A 26,686-nucleotide genomic window follows, 5' to 3' on the forward strand; every position below is an offset into this window, starting at 1 on the left:
TAAGAGTATGAGTACACTTAGTCGCGTGGATGATATTATCAGAAATTCTAATTGTATCGAGACGTAAATTGAATCGATATATGTCTCGATATTTTTAATATTTCAAGTTTTAAGGAATGAGAAAAAGCGACGCAATTCCACGACCTAACAACACACACACGTAATGTGGAAAATACGTCGTGCACGATACACTAACACATGGTCAGTCGCTGAGAAATTATTACATTACTTAATTCTAGGTCATCGTGCCCACTGTCTTTCTCCCATTCAAGTAGCACCTGGGCACGTGAATGAGATCCTGACAATGGGCACGGAAAGGGTTAAACCTGAAAATCCTGATCTAAAAAGATGATTAGTTTGTGTAATTTTTATTTAACGGACTAACGTTCTTTGCTGCTTCTTTCTGATTAACTCTATTTTATTAATTTAATACTAACTAAGTAATTCTACTTCATTAATTTAATAAATCGGAAGAAAATTTTAATATTGCAGAAAAGGTAGCGTTAATTGAAAAAGACTGAGACTCGATCAAATGGAATAATTGACTCTAAATATATTAGTAAGAAAGAAATAATCTCAGGCGAACTCTTTATCAAAGCAAATACTCGAAAATGTAAAAGCAATGTTCAAAATTATTGCTTTGATTAAAAATTCTGCCTGTCGCGAAGTGTCTTCTTGCACGTAAAATTTCACACATTTTCGTACGGAAAAAATGTATTTTAACTCATATTTTAAGTTCTAGCCAAAGTGAAATAAACGAACGTGACTTAAGATTGTCACGATCAATTCATTGCTTAAGATCAAGTATATTCGTGTCATACAGATATATTCGTGTAGATATTTGCCATTTGCAAATATTCATACGGAATATTAACATGCATATTTATAACTAACACGAATATATTCTCAAGTGTATATGTTTAACCTAATTATTAAAAAACTAATTATTATAATCGCGATATGCGAGAAGACCTATCCTAAACTAATAAATTTCAAAAAATGAGTGTTACTACTCACGGGTATAAGAAATACCCGTGGTCACTATGCTCGCAAAAAAATTCTACGTAATACAACCGATCACCCGTGCCGATTCGGACCTTTCATCCTACGACATGATTGAGTGACCGGAGGAACAGAAATGCATGCGACTCACCGTTCGAAGCGGAGAAACAAAGGACGTATCGTGGATGCTGCGCCACCCCAGCGAATATCATCAGGAACTGTGTAGAGTCCAGTGGTGGAAATGGAGATTGCGAAAAATCTGTTACAGAACAAAACACGATGAGTGATTGCTGATTATTTAAAAAGTTGGAGATAATGAAAAATGAAAGTTTATTAACTTTAGTAACTTTGGTAATAATAAAGATTGAAATTCTAATAAACTTTGATAAGTGTAAAAACTGAAACTCTAATATGAAAGTTTAAAATCTAAGAATTAAGAATCTAAAGATTTCTGAAATATGTTAGTCATTTGTTTCATAATTCGGTATTAAGATTTTAATAATTATTTTATTTCAATGAAAGAATAACCTCAGAAAATGCTAATCTCCTAAATTTTCAATCAAATTGTATTTCTTAATTGATAGTGATCAAAGAAAAATATACAGAATATAAATAATTGAAGTACAATGTGTAAAGATAATTACATTTTTGGCTTTTTAGCCACTGTTAAAACATTCCCAAAGAAGACGAAGGAGTTGAAGCAGTGATATATCTATAACAAAACATAAGATATCATTAATATCGTTAATATATAATAACAAACTTGAAACTTTAGCAATAATAAAGACTAAATTCTAATAAATATGTAAATTGGAAATCTAATATAAAAATTTGAGAACAAATATTCAGTGATTTTTTATGAGTATCAGACAGTTTTATTGTACTTTAATGTTAAGACTTCAAGACTTTATTTCAATTAAAAAGGACATTTACAGCTTTCTAAATCATCCATCATTTTTATTTTGTAATTAACGACATTTCAAAAAAAATATACTAAATAGAACAAATTGAAATACAATATATAAAACTACTTACATTCTTGAGCTCCTGGAGAGGTTTTATCCTCTTGAGCGAGGCACTGACTCTAATACCGGAAACGAATATTCAAAAAAATAAATATATAAAAAAAGAAAAATAAAAGACTACGTTACCGCGACCGCTTAAATTATGATCGGCGAACAATAACTCTAATATCGCGTACAAATTTGATTGATAAAATTTTATTATTTTCGCGTGTGATTATTCGATCGAATTTGATCAAAACTATCGTAATTTTAAAATATTGAAAAAAAACTATTGCGTGGCAAACACTGACTCTACAACCGCATTGCGCGCGGTCACAAATATTTCCTGAAAATAAAGCAGTTTAGGGGCGGGGGTGGGGGGGTGGAAAAGAAGCGAAACGTTGTTTCGACAAATTTCTTCTTTTTCCTATGGAACGTTTATTTAGAAAATACTGCTATTTCTTTACACTTAAAAATTATTATTAAGAAACTGGAACAAGTATGAAACTATAAGTTGAAAATTGTGAGATATATCTCGATAGCAAACAAATGCTTACGAATACCGTGAATGCAATGCAATCGATTTCAAGAATTATACTGTTCGCAATTAGAATATATACTGTGAATTTTCGTTATTAGAATACGAAATATACATTGCACTAATACACTATAGTCGCCTGATATAAATATTGGAAAATATTTGCAAGAATTCAAAAGTTCGCCACTAAATATGTTTAAAGAATACTTGTTTCGAGGTATTTGAATCTAACTGTTACTATGTTGCAAGTTTATGACGTTAACTGAAGCAAATACACATAATACAACAAAAAAAAAATTAAATTCCATAAGTGAATTATTGAGATATAACTCAATTTGAAACAATAAAATAACTTATTAAAAATTCGTTTGAAATAAGAGAATGATCTCATATATCGGAAATAAAACAATAATTTATTTAACCGAACCTATTGACAATGCATACACAATTTCGTGTTCTGAAAAAGGGACATTCGAGTCATTGTTCTAAACTGTTTAACGTTCTATTTTCGCGGCGCAAAACTTTTGAATATATCGAAAAGTTATAAACTCTAACATGACCGCAATAATTTTCTCTTAAAAATGGGAAACTAAGAAGAAGCCCGAACAAACAGACAATGAAATAAAAATCGCGGCGTGAACTCGTTCGTTCGCGATCTTTCCAAAGAATCAATGGACTTACGCAACGCACTCCCGTGCACAAAATAACCACAAGATTCAATGCAAAAAAAGAATCGATTTTTATACTAGATTCCAAGTCAGATAAGTACCATTATACAGAATGGGCTCAGAATGGATTTGAGAGACAAGACATATCCCACGGTGTCCAACGGTGTCCCACGTTGTCCCACGTTGTCCCACGTTGTCCTACGTTGTCCCACGTTGTCCCACGTTGTCCTACGCTGTCCCACGTTGTACAACGGTGTCCCACGGTGTCCAACGTCGTCCAACGTCGTCCAACGTCGTCCAACGTTGTCCAACGGTGTCCAACGTCGTCCAACGGTGTCCAACGGTGTCCCACGGTGCAGCCCAGTCTGGATCATCCAAAATTCTGTTCGCGGCATTTGGAGATCCAAACCGGACTGGTGCGTAGTTCTTAGCTTGGTATCGTTTTCCAAAGATTAATCAACGGATTAATATTTTGGAAAACGATGCCAATTACCAGGTCTCACCACGAGGAGGTGACTACGCACGAGACCCGCCCATGGGTTATTTATCTTTATACGTCCATCTCGACATTCAACCCAGTGGCAGAATGTCGAGTACCGTCTCTACTTGACCATGGGCCTGCGTAAAGAAATAGTTGTTTCGTACCCTAACTGCGAAACACATATCTCCAACGCAGCGCTTACATGAATCTTTACAAACGTGCAGCAAAGCATACATAACGCCACAGCTATCTCCCACACACCGATTACATAGATCAGTACAAATATTGTACAATAATTGGTATCCCTACTGGCAGCATTCGGTATCAAAGACACATTTATCTACCTTGGAACAAATGAAAGAAAAGGAAGCTAACGAACGAACTCACAAACTTACGCGACGTACCCCTGTGCACCGGATAACCCGAAGGATTAGCGGAAAGCCCAAGTATTGACCATAACTCGATTCCTGTTTCGCCGTTCGAAACTTATACGAGTCGCGGTCGATGGCGCCGACCGATGATGCCAGTGATCCGCTGGTGATCCAGCCGTGGATCCAGCACATAGGCCGGCAACTTAACACACTCCAACTGAACATGTGGAACCCGGGGAGGGGCCGCTGAACAGGATTACGAAGGCAGAGGCCTCAACTGAACAGTGGGGCCCACCCCTGTGGAGGGGCCGCTGAACAGGATTACGAAGGCATGATCTTCGACTGAACAGTGGGGCCCACCCACACGGGCCCGAACAGGATTACGGAGGACGTGAAATTGCAGGTCCCTGCCCGAGTACCGATGTACCAATCGGACAGGAGTGCAGATCCACGACTGAGTCCCCAACAGATTCGCAAGCATCAGCGGCGCGACGACAACTCCCGCGATCCGTTGCGAACGTCGAGCAGTCGTCGAGCAGTCACCAAGACTGAGGTGTGCTTGGGCCGCCTTACGAATCCAAAGAGTTGTCCAGTGCACGTTGACCCGCACGTACCCGGAATACGCACGAGCGAGTACGTCACGCGACAGTTTGAAACAACTGAGCGATCGCGAACCGACAAATCGCGTGTACAATTTTTCGTTCCAAGATTTATAAGTATCGTTGTACAGAATGAGCTCACAATGCACTGTACATAGGTATCTACTTTACGATAAATTAAGCCTAAAACGCACGCATTCTACGGTGTCCCCCGGTGTCCAACGATATCCAACGATGTCCAACGATGTCCAACGATGTCCAACGATGTCCAACGATGTCCAACGGTGTCCAACGATGTCCAACGGTGTCCAACGTTGTCCAACGATGTCCAACGATGTCCAACGTCGTCCAACGATGTCCAACGTCGTCCAACGGTGTCCAACGATGTCCAACGTCGTCCAACGGTGTCCAACGATGTCCAACGGTGTCCAACGATGTCCAACGGTGTCCAACGATGTCCAACGGTGTCCAACGGTGTCCAACGGTGTCCAACGGTGTCCAACGATGTCCAACGATGTCCCACGTTGCAGTCCAGTGTAGATCATCCAAAATTCTTTTCGTGGCATTTGGAGATCCACACTGAACCAATGGTGTCCCACGTTGCAGTCCAGTGTAGATCATCCAAAATTCTTTTCGCGGCATTTGGAAATCCACACTGAACCAATGGTGTCCCACGTTGCAGTCCAGTGTAGATCATCCAAAATTCTTTTCGCGGCATTTGGAGATCCACACTGAACCAATGGTGTCCCACGTTGCAGTCCAGTGTAGATCATCCAAAATTCTTTTCGCGGCATTTGGAGATCCACACTGAACCAATGGTGTCCCACGTTGCAGTCCAGTGTAGATCGTCCAAAATTCTTTTCGCGGCTTTTGGAGATCCACACTGAACCAAAGGTGTCCCACGTTGCAGTCCAGTGTAGATCATCCAAAATTCTTTTCGCGGCTTTTGGAGATCCACACTGAACCAATGGTATCCCACGGTGTCCCACGTTGCAGTCCAGTCTAGATCATCCAAAATTCTTTTCGCGTTTTTTGGTGATCTACACTGGACCAACGGTGTTCTACGGTTTCCAGCGGAGTCCCACGGTGTGCAGCGGTGTCCCACGTTGTCCAACGGCGTCCCACGGTGTCCAATGTCGTCCCACGGTGTCCAATGTCGTCCCACGGTGTCCAATGTCGTCCCACGTTGCAGTCCAGTTTAGATTATCCAAAATTCTCTTCGTGGCTTTTCGTAATCCAAAATGGACTGTATTAGCGTGATTCTGAGCTTGGTATCGAATTATTGTGCAATGTTTGTACTTATCAATGTAGTCGTTTTCTGAAAATTAATCAACTGATTAATCTGCGAAAACAATTACATCGATTAGTACAAACATTGTACAATAATTCGCAACCGTACTGGCAACATTCGGTATCAATGATACATCTGTCTAACTTGGAACCACAGAAAGGAAATGAAAGTACTGACACTGTATATACAATTTAGAGTTTTGCAAAAGAGACATACGACTCGTTGTACTAAGCTTATGAAGATATCGAAAAGTTATATACTCCAACGTGACCGCAATATTCTTCTTTTAAAAATGGGAAAACGGGAAGAAGCCTGAACAATCAGACGATGGAAGAAAAATCATTTGGGCATCTAGCATACATATTTAATATGCTGTGAAATGTTCATATATGTAACTGAAACGTATTTTCTGTAAATTGATAAATCTGAAACAAACTCATTTACTGGATTTGGTATATGGAAGAAAGAGACATCTTTAAAACGAGAACATTTTATGAAACATTTTATGAAAAATAAACTATTAATAATGGTCAATAATAGATCAAATTACTATTGATTAAATTTTAGCAAATATAGAGAATCCTGTGTATCTTTTAATCGAAACTAGGGTTACGTTGGAAACAAGAATTTTAAATAACTGAATTTAAACTGAATTAAAAATTGAAAAGTTCATTTGGAATAACTAAGATGAGAGAAACCCCGGTTATTATACAATCACTTGCTTTATCTTTTAACTTTTAACAGTATCTGTTATTTTCTACAACAACATAGTAATTTGCAACATAATAAACCGAAAGGTATGTGCATAAGTCATTTTTTGCAGAATTTTTGCTACAAACGTGACGATGTCTTTGTTTCGTGACGAAACTTTTGTTTCATGCAAATGAAATTCGAATATTTATAAAATTTTACGTTACTGTTAAAAGATTGAAGTGAAAATATCGCGGTCGAAAAAATTCTAAAAGTTATGGTTCTAAGAACGAACAATCATCAGCACTAATTCCAATTGCAATGAATTAAATTTTAAAAAATATTTCCAGCCTTCCTAGCAACATTAAGATATTTCGTTATAATACTTTGTTGCGCATGAAATCGCTCACAATTTCATACATGTAAATATATATATATATTATACATTCGTAATAAAGTTCTGTATTTTAGCAGTCATGGTAACGTTAACGCTGACAAAGGAATATGTCTTATAGCAGTATTTTCAGTAATAAACGTAGTAATAAGGGGCGCATTAATAAGGGGCGCTGAAAAAGAAACAAAGCAGTAGCCAGAAGGGCTACTAAAATTCGATCGTCTTCCACTCTATATAAACCCGATCAACACGCCGAGAGTGGAACTGAATATTCTTGTTCCGCAACGCTAATTTACTACTAATATTTATGAAGCAGAAAATTCTCAAAATCAAACGCGACGAGTGCTTCGTTATATTTGCAATATCAATTAATCTACCATTAAAAAAAAAAAAAGAAAAATCTGAAAATTCCCGATATCTAATACGCAACGCTAATAAGTATAAATCTATGCACTCGTATTTAAGCAATACGCAACACTAATAGCGAGAGATTGCAGTGCAACCATTTAGGAGGTTGCCGATGAACGATCACACTTGTACAGCTCTTTAGGCTGTACGTGTGATCCAGGAGCAGTGTCCGACAAATGCAGTCGGAGGGTTTGGGCAGTTTGTGAACGCAACTCTACTTAACAAAACGCGATCATTCATTATCGCAACGCTAACAGGAAAAATAAGTAGAACTCGCGATGGAACAATGTCGCAACGCTAATTCTTAAAGTGAATTTAATGAAAATTACTATTTACTATTTGAAAAAGCTACTTTAAATATCCTAGTATTGCTACTTAAACAGAAAAACAGAAAAAATTCTAAAAATTGCAAAAGACAATCGCGATATCGTAATTCGCAACTCTAAAGTAAACGCGATTATCATTTTATCGCAACTCTAATTCAAACCGTAATCATTTTCTCGCCACACTAATGAAAAGCCGTGATATTATTTCGCAACTCTAATACAACCCGTAATCAATTTGTCGCAACACTAATAAGAAAAATCGCGATTTGCCCAATGGGACGATGGACCGATATATACATCGGCCAAAAAAACAAAGACTACTACTACTACTACTACTACTACAAATACTAAAAGCGAGCATAGTGACAAAGTAGTAACGATAATGACTTCCCATGCTCCGGATGACCCAGAGGATGGGGAGCCATTAGTAGTTGCCCTCTTGAGTGACAGTTTGTCGGGCCTCTTCGGCTTATAGCCTCTTCCTTCTTCGGGCGCAATGCCCGCTGTAACTTAAATCTAAGCTCGAGACTTCTAAATCGCAAACAAAAAAAAACTTATAAAGGTAAAATAAAAATATAAACCGCGGAAGCTGATTGAAGTGCGCATGGACTGACCAACGATCACAATAGTGATCGTTGCCCACTCGCACGTGCGTGCTCGAGCAATAAACGTTCGTTTCGAGCCCATTCGCGACCGCGACCGCGAAATTCGAAAAATCGAAAGGCAAAACCAGAGACGAGAGCATGCTCTACTCGTGCCAGTTTCACCGTCGATTTTTCAAATAAATTTCCAGAAACAGGTTGGTCACGCGAAAACGCGCCTACCCGACCAGAGACTGTGCCAACCTGCCCGGTCCTACCTACTTATAATTAACAGACATACCAGAAAGTATGCTACCTATCCTACCTAGCGCTATATTTAAAAATGGCAAAACAGGCACACCAACACACTCGCTCCACGGTTCTCACACAAACGCCCGGGCGCAAAGGTCCTACACTAGAGAGGACGTCCCGGGACGCCTCCGACACCCGAGCTTAACATATCATGCATGCTCTAAGGTACGTACCTTTTTCCTGAAATCGACTGACGAAGGCTAGTGACCATTGCGTAATACGTGATAAAACACGTCTGAGAAAATTATATTTTTAAAATAGATATAAGTAAACTTGGAATTATAATTGCGATTGATAGCGATATTAAGAGTATGAGTACACTTAGTCGCGTGGATGATATTATCAGAAATTCTAATTGTATCGAGACGTAAATTGAATCGATATATGTCTCGATATTTTTAATATTTCAAGTTTTAAGGAATGAGAAAAAGCGACGCAATTCCACGACCTAACAACACACACACGTAATGTGGAAAATACGTCGTGCACGATACACTAACACATGGTCAGTCGCTGAGAAATTATTACATTACTTAATTCTAGGTCATCGTGCCCACTGTCTTTCTCCCATTCAAGTAGCACCTGGGCACGTGAATGAGATCCTGACAATGGGCACGGAAAGGGTTAAACCTGAAAATCCTGATCTAAAAAGATGATTAGTTTGTGTAATTTTTATTTAACGGACTAACGTTCTTTGCTGCTTCTTTCTGATTAACTCTATTTTATTAATTTAATACTAACTAAGTAATTCTACTTCATTAATTTAATAAATCGGAAGAAAATTTTAATATTGCAGAAAAGGTAGCGTTAATTGAAAAAGACTGAGACTCGATCAAATGGAATAATTGACTCTAAATATATTAGTAAGAAAGAAATAATCTCAGGCGAACTCTTTATCAAAGCAAATACTCGAAAATGTAAAAGCAATGTTCAAAATTATTGCTTTGATTAAAAATTCTGCCTGTCGCGAAGTGTCTTCTTGCACGTAAAATTTCACACATTTTCGTACGGAAAAAATGTATTTTAACTCATATTTTAAGTTCTAGCCAAAGTGAAATAAACGAACGTGACTTAAGATTGTCACGATCAATTCATTGCTTAAGATCAAGTATATTCGTGTCATACAGATATATTCGTGTAGATATTTGCCATTTGCAAATATTCATACGGAATATTAACATGCATATTTATAACTAACACGAATATATTCTCAAGTGTATATGTTTAACCTAATTATTAAAAAACTAATTATTATAATCGCGATATGCGAGAAGACCTATCCTAAACTAATAAATTTCAAAAAATGAGTGTTACTACTCACGGGTATAAGAAATACCCGTGGTCACTATGCTCGCAAAAAAATTCTACGTAATACAACCGATCACCCGTGCCGATTCGGACCTTTCATCCTACGACATGATTGAGTGACCGGAGGAACAGAAATGCATGCGACTCACCGTTCGAAGCGGAGAAACAAAGGACGTATCGTGGATGCTGCGCCACCCCAGCGAATATCATCAGGAACTGTGTAGAGTCCAGTGGTGGAAATGGAGATTGCGAAAAATCTGTTACAGAACAAAACACGATGAGTGATTGCTGATTATTTAAAAAGTTGGAGATAATGAAAAATGAAAGTTTATTAACTTTAGTAACTTTGGTAATAATAAAGATTGAAATTCTAATAAACTTTGATAAGTGTAAAAACTGAAACTCTAATATGAAAGTTTAAAATCTAAGAATTAAGAATCTAAAGATTTCTGAAATATGTTAGTCATTTGTTTCATAATTCGGTATTAAGATTTTAATAATTATTTTATTTCAATGAAAGAATAACCTCAGAAAATGCTAATCTCCTAAATTTTCAATCAAATTGTATTTCTTAATTGATAGTGATCAAAGAAAAATATACAGAATATAAATAATTGAAGTACAATGTGTAAAGATAATTACATTTTTGGCTTTTTAGCCACTGTTAAAACATTCCCAAAGAAGACGAAGGAGTTGAAGCAGTGATATATCTATAACAAAACATAAGATATCATTAATATCGTTAATATATAATAACAAACTTGAAACTTTAGCAATAATAAAGACTAAATTCTAATAAATATGTAAATTGGAAATCTAATATAAAAATTTGAGAACAAATATTCAGTGATTTTTTATGAGTATCAGACAGTTTTATTGTACTTTAATGTTAAGACTTCAAGACTTTATTTCAATTAAAAAGGACATTTACAGCTTTCTAAATCATCCATCATTTTTATTTTGTAATTAACGACATTTCAAAAAAAATATACTAAATAGAACAAATTGAAATACAATATATAAAACTACTTACATTCTTGAGCTCCTGGAGAGGCTTTATCCTCTTGAGCGAGGCACTGACTCTAATACCGGAAACGAATATTCAAAAAAATAAATATATAAAAAAAGAAAAATAAAAGACTACGTTACCGCGACCGCTTAAATTATGATCGGCGAACAATAACTCTAATATCGCGTACAAATTTGATTGATAAAATTTTATTATTTTCGCGTGTGATTATTCGATCGAATTTGATCAAAACTATCGTAATTTTAAAATATTGAAAAAAAACTATTGCGTGGCAAACACTGACTCTACAACCGCATTGCGCGCGGTCACAAATATTTCCTGAAAATAAAGCAGTTTAGGGGCGGGGGTGGGGGGGTGGAAAAGAAGCGAAACGTTGTTTCGACAAATTTCTTCTTTTTCCTATGGAACGTTTATTTAGAAAATACTGCTATTTCTTTACACTTAAAAATTATTATTAAGAAACTGGAACAAGTATGAAACTATAAGTTGAAAATTGTGAGATATATCTCGATAGCAAACAAATGCTTACGAATACCGTGAATGCAATGCAATCGATTTCAAGAATTATACTGTTCGCAATTAGAATATATACTGTGAATTTTCGTTATTAGAATACGAAATATACATTGCACTAATACACTATAGTCGCCTGATATAAATATTGGAAAATATTTGCAAGAATTCAAAAGTTCGCCACTAAATATGTTTAAAGAATACTTGTTTCGAGGTATTTGAATCTAACTGTTACTATGTTGCAAGTTTATGACGTTAACTGAAGCAAATACACATAATACAACAAAAAAAAAATTAAATTCCATAAGTGAATTATTGAGATATAACTCAATTTGAAACAATAAAATAACTTATTAAAAATTCGTTTGAAATAAGAGAATGATCTCATATATCGGAAATAAAACAATAATTTATTTAACCGAACCTATTGACAATGCATACACAATTTCGTGTTCTGAAAAAGGGACATTCGAGTCATTGTTCTAAACTGTTTAACGTTCTATTTTCGCGGAGCAAAACTTTTGAATATATCGAAAAGTTATAAACTCTAACATGACCGCAATAATTTTCTCTTAAAAATGGGAAACTAAGAAGAAGCCCGAACAAACAGACAATGAAATAAAAATCGCGGCGTGAACTCGTTCGTTCGCGATCTTTCCAAAGAATCAATGGACTTACGCAACGCACTCCCGTGCACAAAATAACCACAAGATTCAATGCAAAAAAAGAATCGATTTTTATACTAGATTCCAAGTCAGATAAGTACCATTATACAGAATGGGCTCAGAATGGATTTGAGAGACAAGACATATCCCACGGTGTCCAACGGTGTCCCACGTTGTCCCACGTTGTCCCACGTTGTCCTACGTTGTCCCACGTTGTCCCACGTTGTCCTACGCTGTCCCACGTTGTACAACGGTGTCCCACGGTGTCCAACGTCGTCCAACGTCGTCCAACGTCGTCCAACGTTGTCCAACGGTGTCCAACGTCGTCCAACGGTGTCCAACGGTGTCCCACGGTGCAGCCCAGTCTGGATCATCCAAAATTCTGTTCGCGGCATTTGGAGATCCAAACCGGACTGGTGCGTAGTTCTTAGCTTGGTATCGTTTTCCAAAGATTAATCAACGGATTAATTTTTTGGAAAACGATGCCAATTACCAGGTCTCACCACGAGGAGGTGACTACGCAAGAGACCCGCCCATGGGTTATTTATCTTTATACGTCCATCTCGACATTCAACCCAGTGGCAGAATGTCGAGTACCGTCTCTACTTGACCATGGGCCTGCGTAAAGAAATAGTTGTTTCGTACCCTAACTGCGAAACACATATCTCCAACGCAGCGCTTACATGAATCTTTACAAACGTGCAGCAAAGCATACATAACGCCACAGCTATCTCCCACACACCGATTACATAGATCAGTACAAATATTGTACAATAATTGGTATCCCTACTGGCAGCATTCGGTATCAAAGACACATTTATCTACCTTGGAACAAATGAAAGAAAAGGAAGCTAACGAACGAACTCACAAACTTACGCGACGTACCCCTGTGCACCGGATAACCCGAAGGATTAGCGGAAAGCTCAAGTATTGACCATAACTCGATTCCTGTTTCGCCGTTCGAAACTTATACGAGTCGCGGTCGATGGCGCCGACCGATGATGCCAGTGATCCGCTGGTGATCCAGCCGTGGATCCAGCACATAGGCCGGCAACTTAACACACTCCAACTGAACATGTGGAACCCGGGGAGGGGCCGCTGAACAGGATTACGAAGGCAGAGGCCTCAACTGAACAGTGGGGCCCACCCCTGTGGAGGGGCCGCTGAACAGGATTACGAAGGCATGATCTTCGACTGAACAGTGGGGCCCACCCACACGGGCCCGAACAGGATTACGGAGGACGTGAAATTGCAGGTCCCTGCCCGAGTTCCGATGTACCAATCGGACAGGAGTGCAGATCCACGACTGAGTCCCCAACAGATTCGCAAGCATCAGCGGCGCGACGACAACTCCCGCGATCCGTTGCGAACGTCGAGCAGTCGTCGAGCAGTCACCAAGACTGAGGTGTGCTTGGGCCGCCTTACGAATCCAAAGAGTTGTCCAGTGCACGTTGACCCGCACGTACCCGGAATACGCACGAGCGAGTACGTCACGCGACAGTTTGAAACAACTGAGCGATCGCGAACCGACAAATCGCGTGTACAATTTTTCGTTCCAAGATTTATAAGTATCGTTGTACAGAATGAGCTCACAATGCACTGTACATAGGTATCTACTTTACGATAAATTAAGCCTAAAACGCACGCATTCTACGGTGTCCCCCGGTGTCCAACGATATCCAACGATGTCCAACGATGTCCAACGATGTCCAACGATGTCCAACGATGTCCAACGGTGTCCAACGATGTCCAACGGTGTCCAACGTTGTCCAACGATGTCCAACGATGTCCAACGTCGTCCAACGATGTCCAACGTCGTCCAACGGTGTCCAACGATGTCCAACGTCGTCCAACGGTGTCCAACGATGTCCAACGGTGTCCAACGATGTCGAACGGTGTCCAACGATGTCCAACGGTGTCCAACGGTGTCCAACGGTGTCCAACGGTGTCCAACGATGTCCAACGATGTCCCACGTTGCAGTCCAGTGTAGATCATCCAAAATTCTTTTCGTGGCATTTGGAGATCCACACTGAACCAATGGTGTCCCACGTTGCAGTCCAGTGTAGATCATCCAAAATTCTTTTCGCGGCATTTGGAAATCCACACTGAACCAATGGTGTCCCACGTTGCAGTCCAGTGTAGATCATCCAAAATTCTTTTCGCGGCATTTGGAGATCCACACTGAACCAATGGTGTCCCACGTTGCAGTCCAGTGTAGATCATCCAAAATTCTTTTCGCGGCATTTGGAGATCCACACTGAACCAATGGTGTCCCACGTTGCAGTCCAGTGTAGATCGTCCAAAATTCTTTTCGCGGCTTTTGGAGATCCACACTGAACCAAAGGTGTCCCACGTTGCAGTCCAGTGTAGATCATCCAAAATTCTTTTCGCGGCTTTTGGAGATCCACACTGAACCAATGGTATCCCACGGTGTCCCACGTTGCAGTCCAGTCTAGATCATCCAAAATTCTTTTCGCGTTTTTTGGTGATCTACACTGGACCAACGGTGTTCTACGGTTTCCAGCGGAGTCCCACGGTGTGCAGCGGTGTCCCACGTTGTCCAACGGCGTCCCACGGTGTCCAATGTCGTCCCACGGTGTCCAATGTCGTCCCACGGTGTCCAATGTCGTCCCACGTTGCAGTCCAGTTTAGATTATCCAAAATTCTCTTCGTGGCTTTTCGTAATCCAAAATGGACTGTATTAGCGTGATTCTGAGCTTGGTATCGAATTATTGTGCAATGTTTGTACTTATCAATGTAGTCGTTTTCTGAAAATTAATCAACTGATTAATCTGCGAAAACAATTACATCGATTAGTACAAACATTGTACAATAATTCGCAACCGTACTGGCAACATTCGGTATCAATGATACATCTGTCTAACTTGGAACCACAGAAAGGAAATGAAAGTACTGACACTGTATATACAATTTAGAGTTTTGCAAAAGAGACATACGACTCGTTGTACTAAGCTTATGAAGATATCGAAAAGTTATATACTCCAACGTGACCGCAATATTCTTCTTTTAAAAATGGGAAAACGGGAAGAAGCCTGAACAATCAGACGATGGAAGAAAAATCATTTGGGCATCTAGCATACATATTTAATATGCTGTGAAATGTTCATATATGTAACTGAAACGTATTTTCTGTAAATTGATAAATCTGAAACAAACTCATTTACTGGATTTGGTATATGGAAGAAAGAGACATCTTTAAAACGAGAACATTTTATGAAACATTTTATGAAAAATAAACTATTAATAATGGTCAATAATAGATCAAATTACTATTGATTAAATTTTAGCAAATATAGAGAATCCTGTGTATCTTTTAATCGAAACTAGGGTTACGTTGGAAACAAGAATTTTAAATAACTGAATTTAAACTGAATTAAAAATTGAAAAGTTCATTTGGAATAACTAAGATGAGAGAAACCCCGGTTATTATACAATCACTTGCTTTATCTTTTAACTTTTAACAGTATCTGTTATTTTCTACAACAACATAGTAATTTGCAACATAATAAACCGAAAGGTATGTGCATAAGTCATTTTTTGCAGAATTTTTGCTACAAACGTGACGATGTCTTTGTTTCGTGACGAAACTTTTGTTTCATGCAAATGAAATTCGAATATTTATAAAATTTTACGTTACTGTTAAAAGATTGAAGTGAAAATATCGCGGTCGAAAAAATTCTAAAAGTTATGGTTCTAAGAACGAACAATCATCAGCACTAATTCCAATTGCAATGAATTAAATTTTAAAAAATATTTCCAGCCTTCCTAGCAACATTAAGATATTTCGTTATAATACTTTGTTGCGCATGAAATCGCTCACAATTTCATACATGTAAATATATATATATATTATACATTCGTAATAAAGTTCTGTATTTTAGCAGTCATGGTAACGTTAACGCTGACAAAGGAATATGTCTTATAGCAGTATTTTCAGTAATAAACGTAGTAATAAGGGGCGCATTAATAAGGGGCGCTGAAAAAGAAACAAAGCAGTAGCCAGAAGGGCTACTAAAATTCGATCGTCTTCCACTCTATATAAACCCGATCAACACGCCGAGAGTGGAACTGAATATTCTTGTTCCGCAACGCTAATTTACTACTAATATTTATGAAGCAGAAAATTCTCAAAATCAAACGCGACGAGTGCTTCGTTATATTTGCAATATCAATTAATCTACCATTAAAAAAAAAAAAAGAAAAATCTGAAAATTCCCGATATCTAATACGCAACGCTAATAAGTATAAATCTATGCACTCGTATTTAAGCAATACGCAACACTAATAGCGAGAGATTGCAGTGCAACCATTTAGGAGGTTGCCGATGAACGATCACACTTGTACAGCTCTTTAGGCTGTACGTGTGATCCAGGAGCAGTGTCCGACAAATGCAGTCGGAGGGTTTGGGCAGTTTGTGAACGCAACTCTACTTAACAAAACGCGATCATTCATTATCGCAACGCTAACAGGAAAAATAAGTAGAACTCGCGATGGAACAATGTCGCAACGCTAATTCTTAAAGTGAATTTAATGAAAATTACTATTTACTATTTGAAAAAGCTACTTTAAATATCCTAGTATTGCTACTTAAACAGAAAAACAGAAAAAATTCTAAAAATTGCAAAAGACAATCGCGATATCGTAATTCGCAACTCTAAAGTAAACGCGATTATCATTTTATCGCAACTCTAATTCAAACCGTAATCATTTTCTCGCCACACTAATGAAAAGCCGTGATATTATTTCGCAACTCTAATACAACCCGTAATCAATTTGTCGCAACACTAATAAGAAAAATCGCGATTTGCCCAATGGGACGATGGACCGATATATACATCGGCCAAAAAAACAAAGACTACTACTACTACTACTACTACTACAAATACTAAAAGCGAGCATAGTGACAAAGTAGTAACGATAATGACTTCCCATGCTCCGGATGACCCAGAGGATGGGGAGCCATTAGTAGTTGCCCTCTTGAGTGACAGTTTGTCGGGCCTCTTCGGCTTATAGCCTCTTCCTTCTTCGGGCGCAATGCCCGCTGTAACTTAAATCTAAGCTCGAGACTTCTAAATCGCAAACAAAAAAAAACTTATAAAGGTAAAATAAAAATATAAACCGCGGAAGCTGATTGAAGTGCGCATGGACTGACCAACGATCACAATAGTGATCGTTGCCCACTCGCACGTGCGTGCTCGAGCAATAAACGTTCGTTTCGAGCCCATTCGCGACCGCGACCGCGAAATTCGAAAAATCGAAAGGCAAAACCAGAGACGAGAGCATGCTCTACTCGTGCCAGTTTCACCGTCGATTTTTCAAATAAATTTCCAGAAACAGGTTGGTCACGCGAAAACGCGCCTACCCGACCAGAGACTGTGCCAACCTGCCCGGTCCTACCTACTTATAATTAACAGACATACCAGAAAGTATGCTACCTATCCTACCTAGCGCTATATTTAAAAATGGCAAAACAGGCACACCAACACACTCGCTCCACGGTTCTCACACAAACGCCCGGGCGCAAAGGTCCTACACTAGAGAGGACGTCCCGGGACGCCTCCGACACCCGAGCTTAACATATCATGCATGCTCTAAGGTACGTACCTTTTTCCTGAAATCGACTGACGAAGGCTAGTGACCATTGCGTAATACGTGATAAAACACGTCTGAGAAAATTATATTTTTAAAATAGATATAAGTAAACTTGGAATTATAATTGCGATTGATAGCGATATTAAGAGTATGAGTACACTTAGTCGCGTGGATGATATTATCAGAAATTCTAATTGTATCGAGACGTAAATTGAATCGATATATGTCTCGATATTTTTAATATTTCAAGTTTTAAGGAATGAGAAAAAGCGACGCAATTCCACGACCTAACAACACACACACGTAATGTGGAAAATACGTCGTGCACGATACACTAACACATGGTCAGTCGCTGAGAAATTATTACATTACTTAATTCTAGGTCATCGTGCCCACTGTCTTTCTCCCATTCAAGTAGCACCTGGGCACGTGAATGAGATCCTGACAATGGGCACGGAAAGGGTTAAACCTGAAAATCCTGATCTAAAAAGATGATTAGTTTGTGTAATTTTTATTTAACGGACTAACGTTCTTTGCTGCTTCTTTCTGATTAACTCTATTTTATTAATTTAATACTAACTAAGTAATTCTACTTCATTAATTTAATAAATCGGAAGAAAATTTTAATATTGCAGAAAAGGTAGCGTTAATTGAAAAAGACTGAGACTCGATCAAATGGAATAATTGACTCTAAATATATTAGTAAGAAAGAAATAATCTCAGGCGAACTCTTTATCAAAGCAAATACTCGAAAATGTAAAAGCAATGTTCAAAATTATTGCTTTGATTAAAAATTCTGCCTGTCGCGAAGTGTCTTCTTGCACGTAAAATTTCACACATTTTCGTACGGAAAAAATGTATTTTAACTCATATTTTAAGTTCTAGCCAAAGTGAAATAAACGAACGTGACTTAAGATTGTCACGATCAATTCATTGCTTAAGATCAAGTATATTCGTGTCATACAGATATATTCGTGTAGATATTTGCCATTTGCAAATATTCATACGGAATATTAACATGCATATTTATAACTAACACGAATATATTCTCAAGTGTATATGTTTAACCTAATTATTAAAAAACTAATTATTATAATCGCGATATGCGAGAAGACCTATCCTAAACTAATAAATTTCAAAAAATGAGTGTTACTACTCACGGGTATAAGAAATACCCGTGGTCACTATGCTCGCAAAAAAATTCTACGTAATACAACCGATCACCCGTGCCGATTCGGACCTTTCATCCTACGACATGATTGAGTGACCGGAGGAACAGAAATGCATGCGACTCACCGTTCGAAGCGGAGAAACAAAGGACGTATCGTGGATGCTGCGCCACCCCAGCGAATATCATCAGGAACTGTGTAGAGTCCAGTGGTGGAAATGGAGATTGCGAAAAATCTGTTACAGAACAAAACACGATGAGTGATTGCTGATTATTTAAAAAGTTGGAGATAATGAAAAATGAAAGTTTATTAACTTTAGTAACTTTGGTAATAATAAAGATTGAAATTCTAATAAACTTTGATAAGTGTAAAAACTGAAACTCTAATATGAAAGTTTAAAATCTAAGAATTAAGAATCTAAAGATTTCTGAAATATGTTAGTCATTTGTTTCATAATTCGGTATTAAGATTTTAATAATTATTTTATTTCAATGAAAGAATAACCTCAGAAAATGCTAATCTCCTAAATTTTCAATCAAATTGTATTTCTTAATTGATAGTGATCAAAGAAAAATATACAGAATATAAATAATTGAAGTACAATGTGTAAAGATAATTACATTTTTGGCTTTTTAGCCACTGTTAAAACATTCCCAAAGAAGACGAAGGAGTTGAAGCAGTGATATATCTATAACAAAACATAAGATATCATTAATATCGTTAATATATAATAACAAACTTGAAACTTTAGCAATAATAAAGACTAAATTCTAATAAATATGTAAATTGGAAATCTAATATAAAAATTTGAGAACAAATATTCAGTGATTTTTTATGAGTATCAGACAGTTTTATTGTACTTTAATGTTAAGACTTCAAGACTTTATTTCAATTAAAAAGGACATTTACAGCTTTCTAAATCATCCATCATTTTTATTTTGTAATTAACGACATTTCAAAAAAAATATACTAAATAGAACAAATTGAAATACAATATATAAAACTACTTACATTCTTGAGCTCCTGGAGAGGCTTTATCCTCTTGAGCGAGGCACTGACTCTAATACCGGAAACGAATATTCAAAAAAATAAATATATAAAAAAAGAAAAATAAAAGACTACGTTACCGCGACCGCTTAAATTATGATCGGCGAACAATAACTCTAATATCGCGTACAAATTTGATTGATAAAATTTTATTATTTTCGCGTGTGATTATTCGATCGAATTTGATCAAAACTATCGTAATTTTAAAATATTGAAAAAAAACTATTGCGTGGCAAACACTGACTCTACAACCGCATTGCGCGCGGTCACAAATATTTCCTGAAAATAAAGCAGTTTAGGGGCGGGGGTGGGGGGGTGGAAAAGAAGCGAAACGTTGTTTCGACAAATTTCTTCTTTTTCCTATGGAACGTTTATTTAGAAAATACTGCTATTTCTTTACACTTAAAAATTATTATTAAGAAACTGGAACAAGTATGAAACTATAAGTTGAAAATTGTGAGATATATCTCGATAGCAAACAAATGCTTATGAATACCGTGAATGCAATGCAATCGATTTCAAGAATTATACTGTTCGCAATTAGAATATATACTGTGAATTTTCGTTATTAGAATACGAAATATACATTGCACTAATACACTATAGTCGCCTGATATAAATATTGGAAAATATTTGCAAGAATTCAAAAGTTCGCCACTAAATATGTTTAAAGAATACTTGTTTCGAGGTATTTGAATCTAACTGTTACTATGTTGCAAGTTTATGACGTTAACTGAAGCAAATACACATAATACAACAAAAAAAAAATTAAATTCCATAAGTGAATTATTGAGATATAACTCAATTTGAAACAATAAAATAACTTATTAAAAATTCGTTTGAAATAAGAGAATGATCTCATATATCGGAAATAAAACAATAATTTATTTAACCGAACCTATTGACAATGCATACACAATTTCGTGTTCTGAAAAAGGGACATTCGAGTCATTGTTCTAAACTGTTTAACGTTCTATTTTCGCGGCGCAAAACTTTTGAATATATCGAAAAGTTATAAACTCTAACATGACCGCAATAATTTTCTCTTAAAAATGGGAAACTAAGAAGAAGCCCGAACAAACAGACAATGAAATAAAAATCGCGGCGTGAACTCGTTCGTTCGCGATCTTTCCAAAGAATCAATGGACTTACGCAACGCACTCCCGTGCACAAAATAACCACAAGATTCAATGCAAAAAAAGAATCGATTTTTATACTAGATTCCAAGTCAGATAAGTACCATTATACAGAATGGGCTCAGAATGGATTTGAGAGACAAGACATATCCCACGGTGTCCAACGGTGTCCCACGTTGTCCCACGTTGTCCCACGTTGTCCTACGTTGTCCCACGTTGTCCCACGTTGTCCTACGCTGTCCCACGTTGTACAACGGTGTCCCACGGTGTCCAACGTCGTCCAACGTCGTCCAACGTCGTCCAACGTTGTCCAACGGTGTCCAACGTCGTCCAACGGTGTCCAACGGTGTCCCACGGTGCAGCCCAGTCTGGATCATCCAAAATTCTGTTCGCGGCATTTGGAGATCCAAACCGGACTGGTGCGTAGTTCTTAGCTTGGTATCGTTTTCCAAAGATTAATCAACGGATTATTTTTTTGGAAAACGATGCCAATTACCAGGTCTCACCACGAGGAGGTGACTACGCAAGAGACCCGCCCATGGGTTATTTATCTTTATACGTCCATCTCGACATTCAACCCAGTGGCAGAATGTCGAGTACCGTCTCTACTTGACCATGGGCCTGCGTAAAGAAATAGTTGTTTCGTACCCTAACTGCGAAACACATATCTCCAACGCAGCGCTTACATGAATCTTTACAAACGTGCAGCAAAGCATACATAACGCCACAGCTATCTCCCACACACCGATTACATAGATCAGTACAAATATTGTACAATAATTGGTATCCCTACTGGCAGCATTCGGTATCAAAGACACATTTATCTACCTTGGAACAAATGAAAGAAAAGGAAGCTAACGAACGAACTCACAAACTTACGCGACGTACCCCTGTGCACCGGATAACCCGAAGGATTAGCGGAAAGCCCAAGTATTGACCATAACTCGATTCCTGTTTCGCCGTTCGAAACTTATACGAGTCGCGGTCGATGGCGCCGACCGATGATGCCAGTGATCCGCTGGTGATCCAGCCGTGGATCCAGCACATAGGCCGGCAACTTAACACACTCCAACTGAACATGTGGAACCCGGGGAGGGGCCGCTGAACAGGATTACGAAGGCAGAGGCCTCAACTGAACAGTGGGGCCCACCCCTGTGGAGGGGCCGCTGAACAGGATTACGAAGGCATGATCTTCGACTGAACAGTGGGGCCCACCCCCACGGGCCCGAACAGGATTACGGAGGACGTGAAATTGCAGGTCCCTGCCCGAGTACCGATGTACCAATCGGACAGGAGTGCAGATCCACGACTGAGTCCCCAACAGATTCGCAAGCATCAGCGGCGCGACGACAACTCCCGCGATCCGTTGCGAACGTCGAGCAGTCGTCGAGCAGTCACCAAGACTGAGGTGTGCTTGGGCCGCCTTACAAATCCAAAGAGTTGTCCAGTGCACGTTGACCCGCACGTACCCGGAATACGCACGAGCGAGTACGTCACGCGACAGTTTGAAACAACTGAGCGATCGCGAACCGACAAAACGCGTGTACAATTTTTCGTTCCAAGATGGATAAGTATCGTTGTACAGAATGAGCTCACAATGCACATAACATAGATATCTATCTTACGATTAATTAAGGCTAAAACGCACGCATTCCAATGTATCCAACGTCGTCCAACGTCGTCCAACGTCGTCCAACGTCGTCCAACGTTGTCCAACGGTGTCCAACGTCGTCCAACGGTGTCCAACGGTGTCCCACGGTGCAGCCCAGTCTGGATCATCCAAAATTCTGTTCGCGGCATTTGGAGATCCAAACCGGACTGGTGCGTAGTTCTTAGCTTGGTATCGTTTTCCAAAGATTAATCAACGGATTAATATTTTGGAAAACGATGCCAATTACCAGGTCTCACCACGAGGAGGTGACTACGCACGAGACCCGCCCATGGGTTATTTATCTTTATACGTCCATCTCGACATTCAACCCAGTGGCAGAATGTCGAGTACCGTCTCTACTTGACCATGGGCCTGCGTAAAGAAATAGTTGTTTCGTACCCTAACTGCGAAACACATATCTCCAACGCAGCGCTTACATGAATCTTTACAAACGTGCAGCAAAGCATACATAACGCCACAGCTATCTCCCACACACCGATTACATAGATCAGTACAAATATTGTACAATAATTGGTATCCCTACTGGCAGCATTCGGTATCAAAGACACATTTATCTACCTTGGAACAAATGAAAGAAAAGGAAGCTAACGAACGAACTCACAAACTTACGCGACGTACCCCTGTGCACCGGATAACCCGAAGGATTAGCGGAAAGCCCAAGTATTGACCATAACTCGATTCCTGTTTCGCCGTTCGAAACTTATACGAGTCGCGGTCGATGGCGCCGACCGATGATGCCAGTGATCCGCTGGTGATCCAGCCGTGGATCCAGCACATAGGCCGGCAACTTAACACACTCCAACTGAACATGTGGAACCCGGGGAGGGGCCGCTGAACAGGATTACGAAGGCAGAGGCCTCAACTGAACAGTGGGGCCCACCCCTGTGGAGGGGCCGCTGAACAGGATTACGAAGGCATGATCTTCGACTGAACAGTGGGGCCCACCCACACGGGCCCGAACAGGATTACGGAGGACGTGAAATTGCAGGTCCCTGCCCGAGTACCGATGTACCAATCGGACAGGAGTGCAGATCCACGACTGAGTCCCCAACAGATTCGCAAGCATCAGCGGCGCGACGACAACTCCCGCGATCCGTTGCGAACGTCGAGCAGTCGTCGAGCAGTCACCAAGACTGAGGTGTGCTTGGGCCGCCTTACGAATCCAAAGAGTTGTCCAGTGCACGTTGACCCGCACGTACCCGGAATACGCACGAGCGAGTACGTCACGCGACAGTTTGAAACAACTGAGCGATCGCGAACCGACAAATCGCGTGTACAATTTTTCGTTCCAAGATTTATAAGTATCGTTGTACAGAATGAGCTCACAATGCACTGTACATAGGTATCTACTTTACGATAAATTAAGCCTAAAACGCACGCATTCTACGGTGTCCCCCGGTGTCCAACGATATCCAACGATGTCCAACGATGTCCAACGATGTCCAACGATGTCCAACGATGTCCAACGGTGTCCAACGATGTCCAACGGTGTCCAACGTTGTCCAACGATGTCCAACGATGTCCAACGTCGTCCAACGATGTCCAACGTCGTCCAACGGTGTCCAACGATGTCCAACGTCGTCCAACGGTGTCCAACGATGTCCAACGGTGTCCAACGATGTCCAACGGTGTCCAACGATGTCCAACGGTGTCCAACGGTGTCCAACGGTGTCCAACGGTGTCCAACGATGTCCAACGATGTCCCACGTTGCAGTCCAGTGTAGATCATCCAAAATTCTTTTCGTGGCATTTGGAGATCCACACTGAACCAATGGTGTCCCACGTTGCAGTCCAGTGTAGATCATCCAAAATTCTTTTCGCGGCATTTGGAAATCCACACTGAACCAATGGTGTCCCACGTTGCAGTCCAGTGTAGATCATCCAAAATTCTTTTCGCGGCATTTGGAGATCCACACTGAACCAATGGTGTCCCACGTTGCAGTCCAGTGTAGATCATCCAAAATTCTTTTCGCGGCATTTGGAGATCCACACTGAACCAATGGTGTCCCACGTTGCAGTCCAGTGTAGATCGTCCAAAATTCTTTTCGCGGCTTTTGGAGATCCACACTGAACCAAAGGTGTCCCACGTTGCAGTCCAGTGTAGATCATCCAAAATTCTTTTCGCGGCTTTTGGAGATCCACACTGAACCAATGGTATCCCACGGTGTCCCACGTTGCAGTCCAGTCTAGATCATCCAAAATTCTTTTCGCGTTTTTTGGTGATCTACACTGGACCAACGGTGTTCTACGGTTTCCAGCGGAGTCCCACGGTGTGCAGCGGTGTCCCACGTTGTCCAACGGCGTCCCACGGTGTCCAATGTCGTCCCACGGTGTCCAATGTCGTCCCACGGTGTCCAATGTCGTCCCACGTTGCAGTCCAGTTTAGATTATCCAAAATTCTCTTCGTGGCTTTTCGTAATCCAAAATGGACTGTATTAGCGTGATTCTGAGCTTGGTATCGAATTATTGTGCAATGTTTGTACTTATCAATGTAGTCGTTTTCTGAAAATTAATCAACTGATTAATCTGCGAAAACAATTACATCGATTAGTACAAACATTGTACAATAATTCGCAACCGTACTGGCAACATTCGGTATCAATGATACATCTGTCTAACTTGGAACCACAGAAAGGAAATGAAAGTACTGACACTGTATATACAATTTAGAGTTTTGCAAAAGAGACATACGACTCGTTGTACTAAGCTTATGAAGATATCGAAAAGTTATATACTCCAACGTGACCGCAATATTCTTCTTTTAAAAATGGGAAAACGGGAAGAAGCCTGAACAATCAGACGATGGAAGAAAAATCATTTGGGCATCTAGCATACATATTTAATATGCTGTGAAATGTTCATATATGTAACTGAAACGTATTTTCTGTAAATTGATAAATCTGAAACAAACTCATTTACTGGATTTGGTATATGGAAGAAAGAGACATCTTTAAAACGAGAACATTTTATGAAACATTTTATGAAAAATAAACTATTAATAATGGTCAATAATAGATCAAATTACTATTGATTAAATTTTAGCAAATATAGAGAATCCTGTGTATCTTTTAATCGAAACTAGGGTTACGTTGGAAACAAGAATTTTAAATAACTGAATTTAAACTGAATTAAAAATTGAAAAGTTCATTTGGAATAACTAAGATGAGAGAAACCCCGGTTATTATACAATCACTTGCTTTATCTTTTAACTTTTAACAGTATCTGTTATTTTCTACAACAACATAGTAATTTGCAACATAATAAACCGAAAGGTATGTGCATAAGTCATTTTTTGCAGAATTTTTGCTACAAACGTGACGATGTCTTTGTTTCGTGACGAAACTTTTGTTTCATGCAAATGAAATTCGAATATTTATAAAATTTTACGTTACTGTTAAAAGATTGAAGTGAAAATATCGCGGTCGAAAAAATTCTAAAAGTTATGGTTCTAAGAACGAACAATCATCAGCACTAATTCCAATTGCAATGAATTAAATTTTAAAAAATATTTCCAGCCTTCCTAGCAACATTAAGATATTTCGTTATAATACTTTGTTGCGCATGAAATCGCTCACAATTTCATACATGTAAATATATATATATATTATACATTCGTAATAAAGTTCTGTATTTTAGCAGTCATGGTAACGTTAACGCTGACAAAGGAATATGTCTTATAGCAGTATTTTCAGTAATAAACGTAGTAATAAGGGGCGCATTAATAAGGGGCGCTGAAAAAGAAACAAAGCAGTAGCCAGAAGGGCTACTAAAATTCGATCGTCTTCCACTCTATATAAACCCGATCAACACGCCGAGAGTGGAACTGAATATTCTTGTTCCGCAACGCTAATTTACTACTAATATTTA

General features: G+C 39.0%; 2 long non-coding RNA genes across 12 annotated transcripts in view; one reads left to right on the top strand and one right to left on the bottom strand.

Annotated features, from left to right (window-relative positions):
* Nucleotides 1–26,686, top strand: part of LOC126921412 (uncharacterized) — an 89,397-nt gene that overhangs the window by 26,881 nt on the left and 35,830 nt on the right. For 7 of the 10 annotated variants that reach the window (XR_007712324.1, XR_007712330.1, XR_007712322.1 and 4 more), the window contains 3 exons: nucleotides 5,558–5,643; nucleotides 14,527–14,612; nucleotides 24,898–24,983. This is a non-coding gene — a long non-coding RNA (uncharacterized LOC126921412). The remainder of the gene's footprint in view (nucleotides 1–5,557; nucleotides 5,644–14,526; nucleotides 14,613–24,897; nucleotides 24,984–26,686) is intronic. The other 3 variants (XR_007712326.1, XR_007712329.1, XR_007712328.1) reach the window with 3 other exon arrangements.
* Nucleotides 3,281–26,686, bottom strand: part of LOC126921413 (uncharacterized) — a 28,752-nt gene continuing 5,346 nt past the window's right edge. Inside the window, exons 2-4 of one of the 2 annotated variants that reach the window (XR_007712333.1) lie at nucleotides 21,294–21,383; nucleotides 12,325–12,414; nucleotides 3,281–3,445 (exon numbers count right to left, since the gene is read on the bottom strand). This is a non-coding gene — a long non-coding RNA (uncharacterized LOC126921413). Of the gene's footprint in view, nucleotides 3,446–12,324; nucleotides 12,415–21,293; nucleotides 21,628–26,686 lie in introns of those variants that run through there. The other variant, XR_007712332.1, reaches the window with a different exon arrangement.

This window comes from Bombus affinis, chromosome 10 (genome assembly GCF_024516045.1).
Source record: "Bombus affinis isolate iyBomAffi1 chromosome 10, iyBomAffi1.2, whole genome shotgun sequence".
Lineage (NCBI taxonomy): Eukaryota > Metazoa > Arthropoda > Insecta > Hymenoptera > Apidae > Bombus > Bombus affinis.